Source organism: Prionailurus viverrinus, chromosome D3 (assembly GCF_022837055.1).
Source record: "Prionailurus viverrinus isolate Anna chromosome D3, UM_Priviv_1.0, whole genome shotgun sequence".
Taxonomy (NCBI): domain Eukaryota; kingdom Metazoa; phylum Chordata; class Mammalia; order Carnivora; family Felidae; genus Prionailurus; species Prionailurus viverrinus.
This window is the reverse complement of record NC_062572.1, coordinates 15,839,089-15,861,421: the sequence shown is the minus strand read 5'-3', so window position 1 is coordinate 15,861,421 and position 22,333 is coordinate 15,839,089. Positions and strand designations below refer to the sequence as shown.

The 22,333-nt window shown below is 45.1% G+C and overlaps 1 long non-coding RNA gene across 4 annotated transcripts in view; it reads left to right on the top strand.

The window, feature by feature from the left end:
* Positions 1-20,593, top strand: part of LOC125149471 (uncharacterized) — a 35,545-nt gene extending 14,952 nt beyond the window's left edge. For 3 of the 4 annotated variants that reach the window (XR_007145931.1, XR_007145929.1, XR_007145930.1), the window contains 3 exons: positions 3,005-3,148; positions 5,380-5,540; positions 20,509-20,593. This is a non-coding gene — a long non-coding RNA (uncharacterized LOC125149471). Of the gene's footprint in view, positions 1-3,004; positions 3,149-5,379; positions 5,541-6,847; positions 7,103-20,508 lie in introns of those variants that run through there. The other variant, XR_007145932.1, reaches the window with a different exon arrangement.
* Positions 20,594-22,333: the final 1,740 nt, after the last annotated feature.

Genomic DNA, 22,333 nt, shown 5'->3' with positions numbered 1-22,333 from the left:
AGGGGAGCAGTTTGCCATGTGCTCTGATGCTGCTGTAGGCGGCAGCCAGTCCTGGCTCCCACCCCCACTGCCCTCCTCAGTCCATCCTGAGGTTTAGCTTCAGGAAGAATAATGAGCAAGGCTCCTTCTACAGTTGCTGTCCAGTGGGAACCAGCAAGATGCCCTCCCAGGAGCTAGCATCATGGACACAGCGAACGTAGCCTACCTGGGCCTGATGCCCCACAGCAGTGGTGGGGTGCAGGGACCCCCTCATGTTCTGCTTGGTGACACAGACCCTGGTCTCTGTCATTCATTTCCTCCCACTGGGCCAGGAGCTGGTACAGCCCAGGGCTGATCAGCAAGTTTTAACACCCTGGGAGTTAGCTCTGACAGCCTGAATTCTGGTGTAACTTTCACCCAGGCACCCAGCTCATAATGACAAGACCTGCTATTTATTAATACATTTCAGATGCTCTCGATATACAACACCTGATGGATACTTTCTCTAAATAACCTGTACAGTGAGGGGCGCCTGGGTGGCTCAGTCGGTTAAGCGTCTGACTTCGGCTCAGGTCATGATCTTGCGGTTCGTGGGTTGGAGGCCCGTGTTGGGCTCTGTGCTGACAGCTCGGAGCCTGGAGCCTGCTTCGGATTCTGTGTCTCCCTCTCTCTCTGCCCCTCCCCCACTCACACTCTGTCTCTCTCTCAAAAATAAATAATAAAACATTTTTAAAAATTAAAAAAAAGAAAAGAAAAGAAATGCTCTAACTGTCCAGTAATGACATTCCCTCTGGCTTTGGTTATTCGCGGTCCATCTCTATGGCCTGGGTGCTCATCATTCCTCCGGAGGGCCTTGTTAGGCAAAGCATCTTTCAAATATCCCCAGGTCAGCGCTTTCTCTCTCTCTCCTTCCCCAAGGAAAACACTTTGGTGGGAGAATTGCTGCCTCTTCAGCCTGCCTGTGTCCCTTAGATCCCTCAGGCACAAGTCAGACTCCAGCCTGTAGGGCTTCCAGTCTTCAGAGGACACAAATCATGCTCTCATGTGTCCCTCCTAAGCTCCTCCCTCTGGGCTTCCGGTGAGGGAAACACAGCCCTTCTTGCCCTATGGGGCTGGGGAGAGATCAGTGTCATTCCATCCATGCTGTCTAATGAAAGCCCCCTTCCAATTCCCTACTCTCCCGGAACTTGGTGAGAGGCTAAGGGTCACGAAATAGTTTGCCACCCCTGTTGGAGGTCTAGCACCTCTCTTTGGAACATGGGAACACTCGCACCTGCTGTTCCATTCTTGGCTTGCTTAGGGGACCCGGTCCAAATTGGGACAATGCATCACCCACCGGCAGAAGTTGTCAGAACCCCATCAGGACTTACCACATCAGAGTGGAAAGCCCAGCTTCCCTCTGCCTGTATCAGCATCCATGTGCCTGGGGACTTTCTCTGAAGATGAGGAAAGCAAGTCTGCCCACTGCCAAGGCAGACCTGAAGCTCTAGGCAACGAACAGCCCTCAGCAAATGACTGATGGGAGTTGGTTTTAAAAATTTCCAGATCCCTCACTAAGCTAATTCTGAGACCTGTGTTCTGCATGGATCCCAGAGTTCCCCATGGGATGAGTTCTGGTGCTCACAGTGCTCTCTGGCTTGATCACCATGAATACTTCCTTGGCTTCTTTCTCTCCCCGCTTCCTCCTCCTGCTTCCCCTCCATCATCTCTCAAAGAAACTGCTTGCACTCCAATCCTTATAATCCTTATCTCAAAGTCCCTTTCTGGTGGAACCCAAACCAAGACAAAGTCCTGTTATGCATATGATACCTCCAGTATCACTTAGCACAACCCTGAGCCTCTCCAAGCCTTGCAAGATAGATGTCTTCTTTTCTCTATCGAGGAGGCAGAAGACCCTAGGAGTGAAGTGGTTTAACCGTCAAACATGGCAGGACCGGTATTCAGTCTCAAATCCATATTTCTCCAAACGCTGCTCTTTCTGCCATACCACTCTGCTCCCTAGCAGCTGACAGCCATTCCCTCTACCCAGTAAACCACAGTCCTTTAAGTGGCCACCCCTAGCCTCAAAGTACGTTCAGTCTGGCACACTCTTAATGTTCACAACCTTGGTTCTGAACCATTTGCCCGAATGCCACTCTTCAGTCCCCACTCATCCTGCTCCTAATCTTCCCAACTTTTCACCTTAACTTGCTGTGTTGGGTACTGTCTTCATGGCCCTTGTCTGTGGTCCACCATCAAGTCCCATTGTGTAGACTCATATTGAGCAATACTCTTCCCAGTTGGACTGAGCCCCAAGACTCCCGGCCATGGCACTGTCCATTACAGATGTTGTTCTGGTTGGTTCATATCATGGCTGTCCCAGTAAGTTGTCTTTCCTCTGTGTCCTAACAGTCCATAGACCTATCTGAAGCAAAATGAATTGTCATCCATTGCTCAGAATTAGAAAGCACATCCAGAAAGTCGTGCGTGCACGCTAGCTGAGCAAACCTGAGTGCTTATCAAGAGAAGTTGGGTACCGCTGCTGGGAATCGCCTAAGTGGGAAGATTTTAATTGTTCCCAGGCTCATCGCATCCACCTAATTTCCTCTAACGAGCACACACAAAGCAACGAGGAGAGGTGCGGGATTGGATGGCAATTCAATGCCTCATAATGCCAGATGAATTGCATCGCCTGCTCCACGGTATTGCATTTGCCGATGTCTGGGAGACAGTCTCCATGGATGCTAATTCAATTATGCTGAAACATAGAAGGAAATTGTCAGCTAAATTGCTACCACACTGCCAAGCTGCACCTAGCCCACGTCTCCAGTGCTGTTTCCTGCTGATTCAGCAGCAGACAGCCCTTCAAGTCTGAGAATGACCAGGGGCTGTGTCCTACCAGCTATGGCTACTTGGTTCTTCAGGCAAACATCCCATCTTAGACCTCCAAACAGAGGGAAAAAAAAATTGGTGTTTTTGTTCATCTTTCCCTTGCTTCCTGTCTCTCTCGAAACACCTCTTGTTATTTATTCATCCATCCTCTTAGCAACTACAAAAACGTGTGACGATCTTGATCGAGCACCAGCTATGTGATCGGCACTACCCCAAGCGCTGAGAGCATAGCAGGTAACAAAATGGCCAAAACTTCGTGTCTTCAGGAGTTTATAATCGCGTCTCACCTTCTAAAGAAGTAGGCTGATTTTCACTCTCGAGGCCTTCTTTGCTCTCTGGGATCTAGGTAATGGGTGAATGCAAGAACTCAAAAGAGACAGAAGGGCCAAGTTAGTTATAGGAGAAAAGGCTACATCAAAAGAGAAAGATGGTGAACACCAACCCCTGGCTTGGTTAGGTTCGGAGAGTTTAAAAAGTTGACCAAATAGAGGAGAGGACTTTGGTGGGAACAGCAGTGGGGAGAAGAAAGTAAATTTCAAGTTTTGCTTTGTTTTCTGGAGAGAATGCCTCTGGGCTCCGTGGTATTTTTTAATACGAGTTTCAGTAATTCAGTAAATGCAGTTTTCAAGTTGTGGGTTTTTTTTTTTTTTTAATAAAAAGAAACAATCTGTCAACAAATACTTATTGTCTACTATGTTCCACGTATGACAGATGCAGGCTTTGCCTTATCAGGCTTACAGTTTGGAGGGGAAGACAGACAGACAAACATGGGATAGGTACACCAGAGGGGGGTGACACTCTATTTGGAAAGACAGAGAAGGTTTCCTCAAGCACATGAGATTTGTGTCCAGCCCTGAAGGATTAGGAGTTTGTCAGGCAGAGAAGAGGGTGGGGTGTATGGATGGTTCCAGAGCCAGGTGAACTGCTTCTGCGGAGACTTTCCAGAATGAAAGAATACCATTCACTTGACCATAGCTGCCCCATCAAAAGAAATAATGCTTCTCCATCAGATTCTTCCCAACACCTAGTTGGGAAAGCAAAGAAAATCACATTTTCTCAGGTGAATGTCTACAGTGGGGACATGAATCTGTCTCACTCCCCCATGAGCCGCAGCTCCCTTCACGAGCTGGCCCCATTGTCAAGGAGCTAAAGCTGATGAGGCTGGGCCAGTGGAATGACTTTGCTCCTCAGACCGGCTGTCTGGCTGTCAGAATGGGGTTTTCTTTGCATGGGGTTCTATGCTATGGTGGCTTCAGGGCTGAAGCAGGACAGCCAGGCTTTACATGGGCTACATTTATATATAGGCACCTGCAATGTACCCAGTTCTGTGCTGAATATTAGGAAACAAAGGCTAAGAGCCCATATGGTTCGGTTCTTGCCGACATCAGGTAAAAAGGGCTTCACGAGGGAGAGTATGGTCCCGTAAAAAGGCATTCGCGATATCTTCCTGTCCTAGAAGCTATGACCGTATTATAGCCAGCTGCCAGAGTCCCCTGGGGAGGTCAGAAAGACTTCATTTGGGGCATCGGCTGCATCAAGTAATCGCAGTGTGATCTGAGGCAAGTTCCTTCTCCTGCATCTACATTTTCTCCTGTGTAAAAATGAGGATTCTGACACCCACCTCGATGGACTACACTGAGGATTTCAGATAACCTATGTGTCACCATCCTGATGAACAAGTGGGATGTGATAGAGTTGCAAAAAAAGAAGCCTGCCTTTTTTCCACACTGATGCCTGGCAGTCATTCTCACCCTCAGGATAGTTCCATCTCAGTAATTAAAATGCCCATTCTTAAGTAATGGTTTAAAATCTGGGTCGAAGCTTTCCCCCAAACCAACCAACTGTAAAAGAGACCCTTCTGAAGTTGGAAAAAATTGGAACACTGACTGAATTAGTAGGTGAAACTGGGGGATTCTTGTTAATGGTGTCATGGTAAATTGGGTACGTGGAAATTCGTGTTGAAGTCCTAAAGATGAAATAGTGTGATGTCTGAGATTTGCTTTTCAACAACTGGGGGCTTTGGGGGAACGGATTGGGGCATAAGTGAAACAAGAATGGCCGCTTTTATGTTATTATGTTATTATTTCTTTTACTTTCGGAAATGGTCGAAAACTTCCATGATAAAATGTTTTTAAAATGTTAAAGCATCTCCACTCAGCAGCCACATGTGGTTGGTAGGTTGCATAGCACATAGGACATGGGTATTGTTCATATTGTAGACACTAGAGATCTGTGTGTTTATTATAACAGACTTTTGGCCAATGGCGTGGTGTGTAGCTGTAATGAATTCAGTGTGTGTGGAAGGAGACTTCTATGATGACCCCTAATTATCTCCCTCCTGATATTTATACCCTATGGGATCTCCTACCCTTGGGGTTGGACCTAGTGACTTGCTTCTAACTAATACAATACATTCAAAGTCATGGGATGTCACTTCTGAGATTAGATTATAAAAGACTGACTTCCATTTGGCTGACACTCTCCTCTTTGCTTTTTTTTTTTTTTGCTTGCTTATTCTGATGATACAAGCTTCCATGTTGAGTTATTTCACGGAGAGGCCCAAGGAATGAAGAGTGTGGCCTCTGGCCAACAGCCTCCAACAACCATGTGAGTGAGCTTGAAAGTGGATCCTTCTATAGTCTAGTCTTCAGATGAGATCACAGCCCAACTGATACCTTGACTGCAACCTGGTAAGAGATCCTAAGCCAGAGGACCCAGCTCATGTGCCTAGACTCCTGACCCATAGAGACCAGGCAATCATAAATGTTGTTTTAAACCACAAAGTTTTGGGAAGATTTGTTATACACTAACAGGTAACTGTTAGAGTATATTAGAGCAAATTTCAGACAGATGGAGGTAAAGCTTCTTTCAGGTGGCATCTTTTTGCTAGTTCAAAGGCATAGTATTTGTGGGGGTTGGCAGTGGCTCTGTGTCTCCTCTTACTCAGCTCAGGCATCGGGGAAGGAGGTTGGCTTCCCTATGTCTCTTCCTCCTTCCTGCTTGCTGTCCAATGGCCTGAGGGAGCAGAGGGGCAATTGACGAGGGCAGGAAAGAACTTCTGTGGCTAGTACTGTCACGATTTGGTGTTGGCACAAACTGCTTGGCAGGTATTTAAAGTTCTCTGTGTTCAGCAGGTGTTCAAAAGTCTCTTCTTTGAGGTGCATTGTGGATTCTTTGGGTCCCCCTCTACTGCCTTCCACGTGGCACAGTACCCTGACATGGTGGGGATTCTTCAGTTTCCCCCTGTCCTTCCCAGCTCCCATGCCAAGTGGTAGACATCAGTGCCTCCCTCTGCGTCTTTTGGGCAGAGGGAGCTCCTTTTAACATGCCTTCATCTCAGCAGATGCCTTTATCTACTCGACTCATGGGAAACACATACATCTTTGGCACCTGCTTCCACTGCTACCCCTTCCCCTCATCCTGTAATCCTGCTAGGCTCTAGCCACAGTCTGCTAATCTGTACATTCTTCAGGTCTGAGTCAGGCTGGTCCCTCCAGACTCCAGGAAACACATAGCAGACTCAAGCTACCTACTGAAAGTTCCCCTCACAAGACGAGGGTAACTGCCTCTCCCCTTGTCAAGTGGGGCAGAGAATCACCTCACCCTGGACTTCTCCCTCCAAAAATCCTCTCCCCGGTTTTCAACTCAACCTTTTCATATCCTGGAGGTGGGTGTTGGACCAAGGGTTACAAACCGAGTTTCACCTGGGGAATCTTTGCAAGGCCAGCCTCTTGCTCCGAGATGTCAGGTGTTTGAACATCTCATCTTACTCTTGGGCTTTGGCTGAATTCAAGACCCAAAGCGTCCCAGTTTAACATCCTCTCCTACACATAAAACAGGCCTCGAGTTGCTATTCAGTAATGGTGTTTGTTATTTATATTTTGTTGTGGGACTGCTCTGATGGACCCAGTCAGTGTTCTTCCTGTAGCTACTCTCTGCCACGTGACTTTGTCATCCCTTCTATCAGCTAAGCTTGTTTTTGCTTTGACCAAAACAGCAGAAGTGACGCCATGCCTTTCCCATGCCTGGGCTCAAGAGACCCTGCACAATAATGTTGGCCGTTCTCTTAGGACCCTCCTGCTGCTCCATGCACAAACCCGTGGGTAGGATGAGAGGTCGTGTGGAGAAATACTGAGTCAGCCCAGTTGCCCCAGGCAAGCGAGGCAGCCCAACCAAGAACAGCAAAATGCCACCTACCTGACCACGGGGACAGGTATGAACTCAGCCATACTCAGCTCAGATGACTGGAAGTGCCCAGCTGACCCACTGACATGTGATTAAAAATTGTCATGATATGCCACTGAGGTTTCGTGGCTGTTTGTTATGTGGCATTACGGTGGTGGCATTATAGCTGATACAATTGTACTGGGTTAGCTAATGAGGGTGTCGTGTTGGAGAAGGATCCCCTCAAGTACTAGGTGACAAAGCTGACTGCCAGCTGGCCTTGTCATCCTCTCTCCCAGAGGAAGAGTGTTTTCTTTCCCTAGACATACGCAGCTCCGGCCCGGATAGATTCCTCCTGGGCTTGTCAAAACTTTCCAGAACACGGTACTGCAAACAGGCCTTCCTTTGGCAGCTTGTTAGGATAATTGAAATGTGGGTGGAAGCTCATTAAGCTTCCCCTTCGTCAACATTCTTCCTTCCAGGCCCGGGGAAGCTGCGAGTTCTGTCACATCCCATTAGCACCGTGTCTGGGTGGTTTCCACACCTTTCCAGGCAAATCAAACACACGGGGTCCACATTCAAGGGAAAATACATTTATTGCCACAGAGAGGGGTATGTTTATGGAGATTTAAAAATACATCTGGCTTGGATGGATCATGAGAAAGAGAGTGAAAATACCTAAAAAATGCTTGGGAGGCACAAGGATTGCAGGTTGCTCTTGTACATATTAAAAACCTGACGTCTGAAGTCTCTTCTGGACATCCCTAAGTCCCCTTCTAGCCTCGTCTCCTGTTGGGCCCCTACAAAACCCTATTTTATTAAAAAGGATTTCAGAGGCAAAGATATGTGTGTTTACATCCTGACTGGGCCATGGTAGTAATTATAACGATGATGTTAACTTTAATTGAGCAAGTTTTATTTGCCAGGCTCTGTGCTAAAAGTTTTATACAAATAATTTCATTTAATCCAGGACAGGAAGCTCCCTGAGGTCAGAGACGATGCCCAGTTTGTTCTCCTGAGTATATATCAAGCATGTAACATGATTCTTGATATTAGATGTTCAATAATGTTGAGCAAACGAATGAATGAATGACAGTGCTGTGGGGTAGAGGTAATTACTCCCATCTCTAAAAGATAAAGAGGCTGAAGGATCCATAACTGACCCAAGCTCTCATATCTAGTAAGTGGTGGAGGGACCTTAGGCAGGAAGGCTCCTTTCTTCTTTGTTTTGAATGTTTATTCATTTTTAAGAGAGAAAGCATGAGCGGGGGAGGAGCAGAGAGAGAGGGAGACAGAAGTTCCCAAGCAGGCTCTGAGCTGACGGCAGCGAGCCCAATGCAGGGCTCGAACTCACGAACCCTAAGATCATGACCTGAGCATAAGCTGGATGCCCAACTGACTGAGCCACCCAGACACCCCTAATGTTTCCTTCCTTCCTTCCTTCCTTCCTTCCTTCCTTCCTTCTTTCCTTCCTTCTTTTCTTCCTTCCTTCCTTCTTTTCTTCCTTCCTTCCTTCTTTTCTTCCTTCCTTCCTTCCTTCTTCCTTCCTTCCTTCCTTTGTCTGTCTTTCTTTCTTTCTTTCTTTTCTTCCTTCCTTCCTTCCTTCCTTCCTTCATCTTTCTTTCTTTCTTTCTTTCTTTCTTTCCTTCCTTCATTCCTTCCTTTCTTTTTCTTTCTTCTTTTTTTAATGTCAGGAATGCTATTTTCAAGGGTTGCTCTTCTGACAGTTACATAAAGCAGAGAGGATAAACACATCGGAGATTACCTGGTACACAATCAGAGCACAAATGTTAGGTCTCTGATGTTATTGTTTGTTTTATTTTCATTTGTGTCTTTGTTTTCTATCAAAATAGATACGAAGAGGGGGTGGTAGAGAAGCAGAGGGGGTCTCATGGCACCACAGAAGAAGCAACACACCCTGGGTTCAAATCTTGACCTCCACCACATAATGGGTGCATCATTTGGTTGAAGCTGCATTGAGTTCAGGTAGTCATATCTCCTGCACAGCGTTCCTGCAGCATTGGCGAGGACTCCCAGGAACGTGTGGGCATGGAACTGAACACACTCCTCATTAAATGTTTTGTATCAACAAACACCATATGCTTGGGCAAATCAATCAACAATTAGTTTTTAAAAAAATGTAACAACACGAAACCTGCTTTATATGATTGTTTTCAAGATGCAATTAAGATAATGCTCAATGATGCCTAGCACTTGGTAAGTGCTTAATAATAATAGCTAATAATAAGTAAAGCTTACTGAGCACATACCAGATGTCAGGGCTTTAAACGCATCATCTCATTTAATGCTCTTATCAAATCAACGAGGTAGATAGTGTTAATTGTCCCATTTTACAGTTGAGCAAATGAAGGGACAGAGAGGTCACGTAACTTGTCCAAGGTTAAACATCTGGTAGAAAAGCGACTTTGTCTTTGGACTGGACACAGTCTCTGCAGGAGGGATGGGAGGGCAGGGCATATAACCCCTAAGAGCTGGCAGCAAACCCCAGTCTTTCGTAAGCTTGAACTTTGATGGCTTCTGGCTTGAGGAGTCTCTGGCATTCCTGGCATTGGTCCAGTGCTCTGATCAATTAAATCTGGGATTGACTAGACTTCATCACATTAGTCAACCCTGTTCTGTTGCTTGTAACTGGTTGGAACTCCTTATTGAGAAGGATTTCAGTAAAGATCGATGTGTTTGATTAGTAATGTCTGCTGTGGGCAATGGCAGGAGGATATAGGCCTATATGCCATGTATTACTTATCCTGCATTATTAATATGCCTTGAAAGGATACTCCGAGAGGGCAATCACACTCCCCTTTGTCAAAGTTTTGGGGCGTGTACATCCTGGGTACAATTACATACTTACGCAAGGAAGTGCTGCTGTCTCATCTGACCAATCATTTTAGGAGTCTTATTTGAACCTCTACCAGGTGATCAAGTCTTTCTCTAGACCTTTTCCTTCTGTTCCCATATTGGGTAGAAATTCTTTCCAGTGTCTAGAAAAGGAAACAGAGTTTCAGAGAGGCTAACAAAATTGCTCAAAGCTGCACAGTGCCAAGGGCAGGTTTGATACATAAGCAGGCAACTGGATAAGTCACATGGTGGCAAAGCCATTTAGGCTGTAGGTTTCAGGCTTGAGACTAATGTTTATTCCTTGGCACAGTAGACGCCTCTGATGGAGGCCCAGGGCTGTGCTAAGATGCCATAGTAAATACAGAAATAAGTAGTAGTCTCAATGCTCAAGGAACCTGCAGTCTTGTAATCTCTCTCTCCTCCCTTCCAACCCTCAGAGACAATTCCAAATCTCCTGGAAAGAGAAAGAAAGGGTCACTGCATTTTATTTGGCTACAAAGCGCTAAATGGTAAATTGCCTTTCCATTTTAAATTGCTGGCAGCATCAGATTCACTATGAATACAAGTGCATCTTCTGGGGCTAATAGCCGTTTTTATGCTGCTAATCTAGAAAAAGGAAATACGGCTCAGAGAGCAGGCTGACAGCAAGTTTGGTAGCAGTCCTGAGGCTGATGTGGTCTAGAGAAAACCACGAGTCTCTCTGGGCCTGTTTTCTCCGCCAGAAATTATATTCCATCTGCGTCTTGGTAACCACAGCAGGGGAGAGTTAAGAAAACCTAATAAGGAGTCTCCCGGCAAACTTAAAGTTTCTGTGCAAAAACAAAATAATGAGAACGCTGCATGAGAAATTCCCTTTGTATTAGAAATACGTCTGGTCTGTTGGTTCAATCCCCAAAGCTCTTTCAAAGACCCGCCTCCCACATGATTGTCCCAGTGAACCTGGAGGTTGGTGAGATGGTGGGCGCAGTGTGTGTGTGTGTGGGGGGGGGGTGAGGCTCAGAGAAGTGAACAATTTGCCCAGGGTCATGCAGGCTAAAGGAGGGCAGAGCCAAGTCTCCAGTGCACATCTAGCTGGGTCTCCGTTGCAGCAATGCATTACTGAGAAGGAAAAGGTAGGTTAGGAGCCCCTCCTAACAAATTTAATGTTTACAAGCCACTGAGTAAGATGGTGGGTGAATGAGCCCTTGGAAAGCTTTCCGGGGGCAATTTCGCTGAGCGTTTGCAAAGCCTTAAATATATAAATTTCCTCTGGCCCCATTCATTCCCCTTCTTAAGAATTTATCCCAAGGTAATAATCAGATAAGGTATGAATGAAGATGTGATATGCAGACATTCGTATCAATATTATCCAAAGGAGCTGAAAATTTGCATATAACCTAAATATCAAGCTATAGGACATTGGTCTACATAAATGAATAGATAAACATATAATTTATGACATGCGTATATTCTGGGCTTTAAAACTAGGATGAATAGAAGTAAGAACGTGCATGGCGGCTTAGCTACAGTGGTGTTTATTGCAGCTTTCTTTGAAAGAGCAAAAAGAATGTGAAGTGGAATGTCCAACAACAAGGGTTTATGTTTGTAAATACACTGGAAGGCTATATAGTTTTTGTTTTTTTTTTTTTTAAATAATGGTGTAGATGGAGATTTATGGACATGAAAAGAGGTTGGGGCGCCTGGGTGGCTCAGTCACTTAAGCGCTGGATTTCGGCTCAGGTCATGATCTCACGGTCCGTGGGTTCGAGCCCCGCGTCGGGCTCTGTGCTGACAGCTCGGAGCCTGGAGCCCGCTTCGGATTCTGTGTCTCCCTCTCTCTGTGCCTCCCCCCCTCGCACTGTGTGTGTGTCTCTCTCAAAAATAAGCAAACGTTAAAAAAAAAAACTTTAAAGTGCTTATGATATGGTAGTAATTCTGATCATCGCACCCTTACTATGAGTTCTGTGCGTGTGGCTGTGTGAAGCTTGCAGAACTGACCCATTCTGAACATAGCCCAGCTCCATGAGGCATGTATTACTGCATGAAGGGATAAGGGCCCCAAGCATGGGGCTGGCTAGAAGGATGAAGGAGAAGGGGCCAGAAGGGGCCTAACTTTGACAAGTACCCATCCCCTGCCAGGCACTTAATGTACATCATCACATGAATTTTGCACTGGTTATTCGGAGTAAGTTTTACCTCCCATTCACCTATGTAAAAACTGAAGCTCAGAGAGGTTGAATAACTTCCTTGAGGTCACCCAGCTTTCAAGGGGAGCCTGTGTGGCTCCAAAAGGCGCTTAATCTCCACCTTGCTCTATTGTTCAGAATGTCTACTTCTCCTTAGCAACAAGGCGGTGGCCAAACCCACAGACCAGCAGAGGGCCAGGAGTCTGGTCGGAGCTGTTTCTCATCGAGTCCAGCCTTGCTGTGCAGTGGAGCAGGAGGAAGAGTCTGGTGTGGGATCTTAGTGTCCTTATGTGGAGTCCAGCCTCTATCCTCTGGGGCAGCGGTACATTTGCAGCTCTCCAGCCGTGTCTTTGATTTTGGAAATGCAGTCATGGCAGTAATACCAACTTTGCATAACTGTGAACCTGGATCCTACCTCTTCACCTTGCTGGGTCCCTTGAGAGTAATCACTTTACCTCTCAAAGCCTCAGTTTCTTTACCTGCAAAGTGGAGTTCCAATGGTCATCTTTGCGGGGTTTTCACGAGGCCAGCAATAATATTTGCAACACCTGGCACAGAGATGGCACTCATAATTTACAGGGTTGTTTTTTTTTTTTTTTTTCTCATTCTAAAAATACAAGGGTGATAACACTCAGGGAGTATATACCCTTATGAAGCTAGTGACATAGGCTAGGCAGATATGCATGAGTTTTGGAGCCCGAAGGAGAAGCACTTCAAATCTTCTTTGCCAAATTAAAGTCAGTTCCACCTTAAAATTTCCCTCTGCAAATGCTTGCAAAGATGGTATTTAATTGATCATAACATCCTCAGACTCTCAGGCAGGCTCTTTCCTCCTCTTGCTCATCACTGCTGATTACTCAAGATATTTTATGTAAACAGAAAATGGTTCCTGCATAATTAGACCCATCCACCCTCCCACTTCCCCCCGTTTGCTCTGCTTCTGCTTCTGGCTTCCTGGAGCTGCCCAGCCACCTCTGAGGCTCTGATTAGCCTCAGAGATTGAAGGTCTGTGCGGCCTCTGAGCTCCAAGGATCCCAAGAGATCCTGACTGGAGGGGCTGTCATCTGGGGCCACGGGGGCTGCAAAGAGAGGCAAAACTCTGCGCCCTCTGTTCATCCCTCTTGGTTCCCTCCAGCACAGCCACCATGACACTGCTCCCTGTGCCCATGTGCCATCTGTTGCTCCCATTGGGACAGACTCTCTTTTCAAACGTAGCTGTCCTGTGTCCCCGTCCTCTGCCTTTCTGTTAGGTAACTCCAGGGGAGAAAGGGTTAATCTTAAAATAAGTGAATCTCTGTCTGTGGATTACATCTAAGTGATGTGCTCTGTCCATGGTAGCTTCCTTGGGCATACACAGCATTAGAATTCCTTGTTTCCATCTTGGTCTCCCTGGCCCCCGCCACCCTGATAGACTGTTCCATCGACCTCAGGATATCACTGAGGGCAGCGGATGGATGGTACTTCTTCATCTCCAGTTCTGGGGATTAATAGGTGCTCTGTGGGGCGCTTTCAAGGAGTTCAGTCCAGAAGGTGTGGTCCATAGAGATAAGTGAGATTGGATTGTTGAAAGGTTTGGGCTTCATTTTAAAGCCCCTGAGGAGTTTTAAGTGGGGAGGGGTGAGTGACCAAACTTGTGTTTTAGAAGGATTGCCGCTGGCTGCTGGGTGCAGAGTAGGCAAGTGGATACATGAGGACAAGGAGGTTGTTACAATAATTCCAGAGACTGTGGCCCGGATGGGACGGTGGTCCAGGTGCAAGAGCCTCCCCAAAGTTTTGCAGCCTCTTGTGCTTACTCCAGGCAGATACTGTTGGTGTCTACCCATGTCCCCTAGGCCTACCCCTGAGACTGTGCAGTTTCTGTATGCTCTGATGACTCCCTATGTGCTCTGATGACCTCCTGTTCCCTCTGATGCCATCCTGTGTGCTCTGGTGCCATCCTGTGTGCTCTGATGACTTTCTGTGCCTCTGGCTATGGCAGTGTTCTGGGTACCCCTCAGAGGAGGCAGGAAAAGCCAGAGGAGTGACACCTCAGTAGTGTCCCTCAACAAGAAGAGATAGACAGATAGTCCAGCTTCCTTGCCCCTCAGTGGGACAGTCTTGCAACATGTTCTACCCTGCCTTCTAGAACTCCCCAGAAGGACTGAGCCCCAGCAGTCCACAGTAGTGGACTCATTAATGTGCTCATTAATGCGCTTCATGTTGCTGTCTTCCCTTCCTTTGCTCATGTCCCTCCTCTCTCATTGTACCTCCTGGGATCACTCTCAAATCAACTCCTTATACTCAACTTTTCATCTCAGGGTCTCTTGTCAGAGAAACCCAAAATAAGACAATGGTGTTTTATAATGAATGGAGAAATATCCATATACATTCAGTCAGTCAGTCAGTCAGTCAGTCATGCTATACCTTGGTACGTGTATGTTAACATCTATGATTCCCCTAAGAAGAGTAGACAGCTCTCCGGGACCCTAAGACCTACTCAAACTTTCTCATGTACAGCATTTGGACATTAACACAATCATCAAGAACAGATTCTGAATGCCAGGATGAGGCACAAAAAAATGTCCCTGGTTTTAAATTTCAAAAGTCAAGATGCAAAGGGTTCTAAGCTTCCTTCACTTGGGACAATGCAGATGAGTTGTCTAAAAAGAGTGAACTTCATGGGGAATTGCTATTACTTCCTTTTTTTCTTAGAAAATATCCTGGTCTTTGAAATAATGACTCCAGGGATACCTGGGTGACACAGTCAGTTAGGCGTCCGACTCTTGATTTGGGCTCAGGCCATGATCTCGTGGTTCATGAGATCAAGCTCCATGTTGGGCTCTGTGCTGACAGCTCAGAACCTGCTTGGGATTCTCTCTCTCTTCCTCTCTCTCTCTGCCCCTCCCCTGCTCATGCTCTCTCTTTCTGTCTCAAAATAAATAAATAAACATTTTTTTTAAAATGACTCCAGTTATCCCAGGGTTAGTGGCAAAGAGATGCTCTCCATTTCAAATTTATTGGGAAATTTTGTAGGGCTGGGATAAGAATGTGTCAGTCATCCAGAGTAACCCGTGGTTCGAGGACGGATGGCTTTGCTCCTGGGGAACATTTGTCAGTGTCTGGAGACATTTTTGGAACCAAATGGAGGTTCTGTAGGCAGCCAGTGGGTTGAGGTCAGGGACGCTGCTAAATATCCTACAATGAACAAGACGGGCTCCATAACAAAGGATTATCCAGTCCCAAATGTCAACAACGAGAGACGCTGCTTTAGAGGAATTTCTACATCTCAGCTTCTAGTTTTCTGTATAGGCTTTGGGGGTGGGGGGGAAGGACTGAAATCATGGGGCATCTCTGGCGATTCCAGCAAGGGGCAGTGGAGGGCGGTGAAATCCTCTGCATCTGCTGGCTTCAGGAAGTAATGGTGATGGTGGGGGTGGGGTGGACACAGAGCTGCCATCACTGTTAAGGGCCTTGTTGGTTTCGAGTTGGCCTCAACTGTGGGAAGTTTTAACAGCAACCAAAGCTTATTAGAGAAGGAGATTTGATATCATTATCATAAAAAACAAACAAACCCAGAGTCACTTGTCATGATTGGAAGGTAATAACAATATGAATCCAATGAAAGTAATCAAATAGTATTGAATATTGGGGGGCTGAGCAGGCTGGGAACCAGAAAGCCCTGGGAGAGCCCCATTGCCATCCTGGGCGTCAGTGTGCTCAGCTATAAAAAGGGATTTGGCCAGAATAGCATTTCCCCAAAAGTGGTAAGGATAAAACATTTTGTGCAGCGGAGATAATTTGTGGTTATACACGGAGGCAGTATTAAATAGCAATGAATTGCTTGGTGAGAAATTAGCCCCCTTTTTAATTTTTATTCTTTTTAAAGTTTATTCATCTATTTTGGGAGGGAGAGTGTGCGTGAGCCACGCACGCTGTTAGCACAGAGCCCAACGTGGCACTGGGTCCCAGATCTCTTAGATCAAGACCTGAGTTGAAATCAAGAGCCGGACGCTTAACCCTAGCCACCCAGGTGCCCCATCAACCCCCCTTTTAAAATTTCCTTTCATTCCATCTAAACACAAAAAGGAAAAATCTCAGCTTTGGTGCTTACATGTCTTTAACATCTTTTAAACACTTGCTCATTTCTCTTTTCATGAAAGACAGAGGAGTCCACAGAGTCAGGGCATTACAATACTCAGAGTTTATTAACATTCTATAATTTCATTGTATTTATTTTATGCTCACCTTCTATTCATGTAAAGTGTACTGGTTTTCCATTTATAGAAGATTATAGAAGTTTCCTCTTCAAACACATTTATGTAAGTTCTGTATGTGAATTGAATTTAAAACTATTAAAATAAAATGAATAGGTGGTATGCAAAAGTGGGAAAGATCATAAAATTAACAGATATTGTAATATAAGGAAGTCAGGCTGTCCCTTCTAGGGATGACCTTAAAATTGCTCTATTTTTTAATTTCAAAGTTAATAATTTGCAAATAAAATGCAAACACCTGTGCTTTAAATATTATCTTAAAATTACATAGGACTCTTGAAGTGAGCCAGATTCTATCCGTGAATGCTTCTAGCTATATTAGCCACCCATCCCTTACTGGGCTCATTCACAATCTTTTTTTGTCAGAAGTAGAGCTAGACCTAACACAGCACTTGGCACACAGTAGATGCTTAATAAGTACCTGTTAGAAAAAATGCGTGGAACCCAGGGATCAAAAAAGAAGCTTTCACTTCTGTACTGTAAAGGAAACAATCGACAAAACTAAAAGACGACTGATGGAATGGGAAAAGATATTTGCAAACGACATATCAGATAAAGGGCTCGTATCCAAAATCTATAAAGAACTTACCAAACTGAACACCTGAAAAACAAATAATCCAGTGAAGAAATGAATAGACACTTTTCCAAAGAAGACATCCAGATGGCCAACAAACAGACGCAAAGGTGTTCAACGTCACTCATCATCAAGGAAATACAAATCAAAGCCACACTGAGATACCACCTCACACTGGTCAGAGTGGCTAAAATGAACAACCCAGGAAACAACAGATGTTTGTGAGGATGTGGAGAAACGGGAACCCTCTTGCACTGTTGGTGGGAATGCAAACTGGTGCAGCCACTCTGGAAAACAGTGTGGAGGTTCCTCAAAAAATTAAAAATAGAACTACCCTATGACCCAGCATTTACACTACAAGGAATTTACCCAAGGGATACAGGAGTGCTGATGCATAGGGGCACATGTACCCCCAGTGTTTATAGCAGTGCTCTCAACAATAGCCAAATTATGGAAAGAGCCTAAATGTCCATCAACTGACGAATGGATAAAGAAGATGTGGTTTATATATACAATGAAATACCACTTGGCAATGAGAAAGAATGAAATCATGCCATTTGTAGCAGCATGGATGGAACTGGAAGGTAGTATGCTGAGTGAAAGAAATCAGTCAGAGAAAGACAGGTATCATACGTTTTCACTCATGTGTGGATCTTGAGAAACTTAACAGAAGACCATGGGGGAAGGGAAGGGCAAAAAATAGTAACAAACAGAGAGGGAGGGAGGCAAACCACAAAAGACTCTTAAATACAGAGAACAAACTGAGGATGGATGGGGGGGCGGTGGGGGAGAGGGGAAAATGGGTGATGGGCATTAAGAAGGGCACTTGTTGGGATGAGCACCGGGTGTTGTATGTAAGCCAATCTGACAATAAATTATATTTAAAATAAAAAGAAGCTTTCAGTTACTAAGGACAGACAATCTACCTCAATCTGGTTGAACAAAAAAGAAGAGTGTTCAGAAGTAAGGTGGACTGTGGCATGTTTTGGTCCATAAGTTCATAGTGTGATCCAGGCTATGACTTCATTTCTCTACAATTTTCTCAGGTCTGCCATCCTTCGTGTCCTTGTCCTCAAGAAGGCTTACCTCATTACAGTAAAATTAGCTGCTGCAGAACCAGGTCTCACACCCACACACCACAAGTCCAGGGGAAGAAATATTTTGAGATTCACTCCAGGCGGCCAATTGGACCATCTTAGGTCACATGTCAACCCTGGAATCAATCTCTGAGGCCAGTGGGATGGAATTCAGTGATTGGCTTCTCTTACATCACATGATCCATGCCTATAGCTGGGAATGGTATCATCCTCCCCAGAGAAACATGGGTACCCAGATGGGGAATTAAAAGCAGTTGGAAAGAAGTGAGAGGAAGAAGTAGATGCTAAGACAGCATGGCCACATGATGGATGCCCACTCCATCCATGAATGGCAGAAAACACTGATAGAGGCTACATTGGTTCATGAACTGTTTGTTATTTGCCATGACGAGATAAACACAGAAATCAAGGGTAAGCATTTAGAAACGTATAGAGCAATTTAACATTTTTTTTTTTTTTTACAATACTCAAGTGTGTGATAAGTAGACTCATTGTGTTGAACAAAGTATAGACCACAAGTATTGGCTTATGAAGAATTAGGAAAATGAATGAATCTTTCACAATAATTTTAGAAGGATTGATTTAGAAACTGTGCCTCATGGGTTGACCACTCTTTTAGCAGGTTGGAAAGTCTTAGCTGAAATTCCTAAGACTCGTATAATACTGATGGGTGCAGGACATTAGAAATTTGGGTTTGAATGAGCCTAATGCCAAGATGTTATGAGCATCCTGACTCATCCAGAGCTGTTTCCAGACACCAATAGGTAGATGTTGTGATCACAAGATGCCAAGGACCCACAGGAAGAAAGCATCAAGGAATTGAGAATGATTGGAAATGAAGTCTGGATTCTCAGGCTAACTCCTTTTGTCTCTTCTGAGAATGTCCTTACTACTTATTATGGGTTGCTATAGTGACAGGAGAAGTAAAAGGATTGTTCAAGGTGGTATTGCAGATTAAGCTTCACAAAACATGGCTTTCCTTGTGGGAGTTTAGATTTAAACATCTCATCGCCTGCTGCCATGATACCATAGGCTTTCGTGAGGACAATAAAACTTCCTAAAGTTGTGCTAATAGGTTTGCCTGTGTCCTCATTTGTCAAAGAGCAAGACCTGGTAAGGACAGGTCTGGATTCTGCTAAAACTAATTATTGTTTCCTTGGGGCCAATATTCCAAAGAATGTTCATTGAGTTGAGCCCAAAGCCATTGGTGGGTTTGACCCAGCATTATAGAGGGAGACAAAGAGCTGCTTCTGAAACCAAGGGGAACTGGAGAATGAAAACCCCCATAACCTTGAGTTCCAACCACAGAGATTACTCCCATGTGCAAAGGCAATGTGTCAAAAAGGGCTTCCTTCCTACAGATGAATGGAAAATCCTCCAGAGGGTGGGAGATAGATGAAACAAATTTGGCCAAATATGATGAGTATGTGGGGTATCATTACATTCTTCTTTTATGAATCTTTGAAATCTCCGTAAATAAAAAGTTAGAGGCTTTAGAGTTCCAGTTTTTTCACTAATATAAACAATACAGGAATCGATAGTCCTCGACAAGTAATTGTTGAGAATCAACTATGCACCAGACACTGTGCTGTTTTAAAACTGAAGGGAAGGGGGGCGCCTGGGTGGCGCAGTCGGTTAAGCGTCCGACTTCAGCCAGGTCACGATCTCTCAGTCCGGGAGTTCGAGCCCCGCGTCGGGCTCTGGGCTGATGGCTCAGAGCCTGGAGCCTGTTTCCGATTCTGTGTCTCCCTCTCTCTCTGCCCCTCCCCCGTTCATGCTCTGTCTCTCTCTGTCCCAAAAATAAATAAACGTTGAAAAAAAAATTTAAAAAAAAAAATGAAGGGAAGGATGGGTGCCTGGGTGGCTCAGCCAGTTAAGCAGCTGACTTCGGCTCGGGTCAAGATTTCACAGTTCGTGGGTTTGAGCCCCGCATGGGGCTCTGTGCTGACAGCTCAGAGCCTGGAACCTGCTTCGGATTTTGTGTCTCCCTCTCTCTCTCTGCCCTTCCCTGCTTGCGGTCTGTCTCGCTCAGTCTCAAAAATAAGTAAAACATTTAAAAAAATTAAAAAAAAAATAAAACTGAAGGGATAAAAGGAATATCATAAAAGCATCCAGAGGGGGGAAAAAATTTTTTTTAAAGCATGGTTGCATGCAAGAATCCAAATAGGATGTCAGCTAACAGCAATATTGGAAGATTGAAATCAATACATCAGTGTATTTTATAGGGAGAGAGATGTGAGGAGTGGTCATGATGTAAGACAATTCTCATCTTTCATAATAGAAGTATAATAGCCAATGCTTACGGTTGAAAACCCAACAAATAGCAGTATTGGTATGTTAAAATATGGAGATAAGTACCAGAAAAGACAGCCCAAAGTATCAAATGGAGTTTTACTTTGGCGGAGCAGGACAGGGGCGTGAAAGTGTATGAGGAAGTAGAAGGGACTCCTGAAAGTTTGTCATCAATTTTATAATAAAATTGGACTTTGTGTACATGCATTATTTTTGTTTAAATAAAAGTCGATGTAATGTTTCAATATCCCCTCTAGCTGCTGTGGGAGCCTCCGGCTACAGGAAGGGAAAATGGAAGCAGAGAAACTAACACCATCACTTTGAGTCTTTGCCAATAAAAACATACACTCTCTTACCTTTAGTCGCTGTTGTTGTTGTTGTTATTGTATGTCGTAGCTTTGTCCCTCAACCAGGAGGTGGAAATTAACAGAATTTATTAATTTGCTTTGTGAACAGGCGGGGTACCCTGCCGCCTTGGTCAAATCTGGGGTCCTGCCATCACTGAGTTTCCTTCTGCATTACACTTCCCTCTCATTCACCAAAGATCCCTGCCATATTAACAGAAGGAATTGAAATTCCAGTCGTGTCTCTCCTCAGTTCGGTCTGATTTTCCGAAATTGCAGTAAATCAGTGGCACTGAAAATTGGCCTATTTTTTTTTTCTGGGGGTGTTGGTTTGGCTTGATGAGAAAGCAAAAACAAATGGAGTTTATAAATGTAACTAATCAGGAAGTTAAAGAGAGGTTAAACCTAATGGATTAATCAAGTTTTTCTAGGAAGTGGGAAGGAAAGGTGGGAGGGCAGGGGGAAGACACTGAGGAGGCAGGCTTTTGTCCAGACTGATTTCATAAGCCTTTCACTGGAGTCCGTTCTTTGAGAGTCTCGGGTTTCTCTCTCTTTCTGTCTGTCTTTCTCCCCCAACCCCTCTATCCACCTTTTCTTACTGGAGAACAGAGAGCCACCCAATGGTAGCGGGCTGGCATGCTGAGTGGAAAGACCAGGGTATCACCGGCCAGGAGCCTCGGCTCTCATTTCTGATTCTGCCACTTACTAGTTGCGTGACCTTACAGATATCACGTCACTCTTGGAGCTGGTATTACGCTTCCTGTAAAATGGGGTGAGTATTCTCATTTTCCAACATTGTAAGGCTTGTCAAGGTCAACAGAGGTAATTCAGTAGACTGTGAGAGCTAGACGTGGCGATGGAAGTAGGTAGTCAGCCAACACCCACAAGGGCCGTGGGCAGGGAGATGAGATGGCTCATTCCACATGTCCTTTATACCCTAGTGACTTCCAAATCTTTAGCTCTGGTTCAAGCCTTTTCCCTCAGTTTCATGCTTGTGTATCCAGCTATCCTATAATTCTCATGGTTGTTCCCCAGGCACTGAAACTTAGCATAGCCCAGACCAAATTCTTTATTTTCCTCCCCAGAATCCAGCTGTCCTCTATCTTCCTCCACCTCCTGGTGTCTCTTTGTCAGTGGAAACCATGAAGAAACTGCTAGCTGCCTCCCAATACCTGTTCTCCCTTCCTCGTTAGTAACAGAATCTTGAGCAATATGCCTAGCAAATTTCAGCTTATTACATTTCCCTGCCTACCTGACAGGTAGGTGTGGCCAAGTGACTACGTTCTAGTTGGCGAAGATACAAGTGGAAACTTTGCTTCCAGGAAAGCTCTTTAAGGGGCTCCATTTTGCACTTCTACCTGTTCTCCTTCATATACCCTGAAACGCAGGCGTGATGGCTGGAACCCCCACAGCCATTTTGGACCCCGAGGATAGAACTAATGTGACAGAGTGGTGAAACAGGTAGAAAGAGCCAAATTCTCTAAGTATCGAAGAGCTGTCAAAAAGCCTTGGACTGTCTACCCCCAGAGAGAGAGGGAGCTGAGGAAGAGTCTTCTTTCTTGTTTAAGCCACTATAATGTTGGGTTTCCTGTTTCTTGCAGCTGAACTTCATCCTAAGTGATAGCCAGAACCCTGGGACTTCTTCCCTATATCTAATCTTATACCAAGTCCTGACTTCTGGCTCTCTCTCTAATCCATCCCTTTTCTTAGTCTTGTCTGAGCCACATTCTCTCTTACC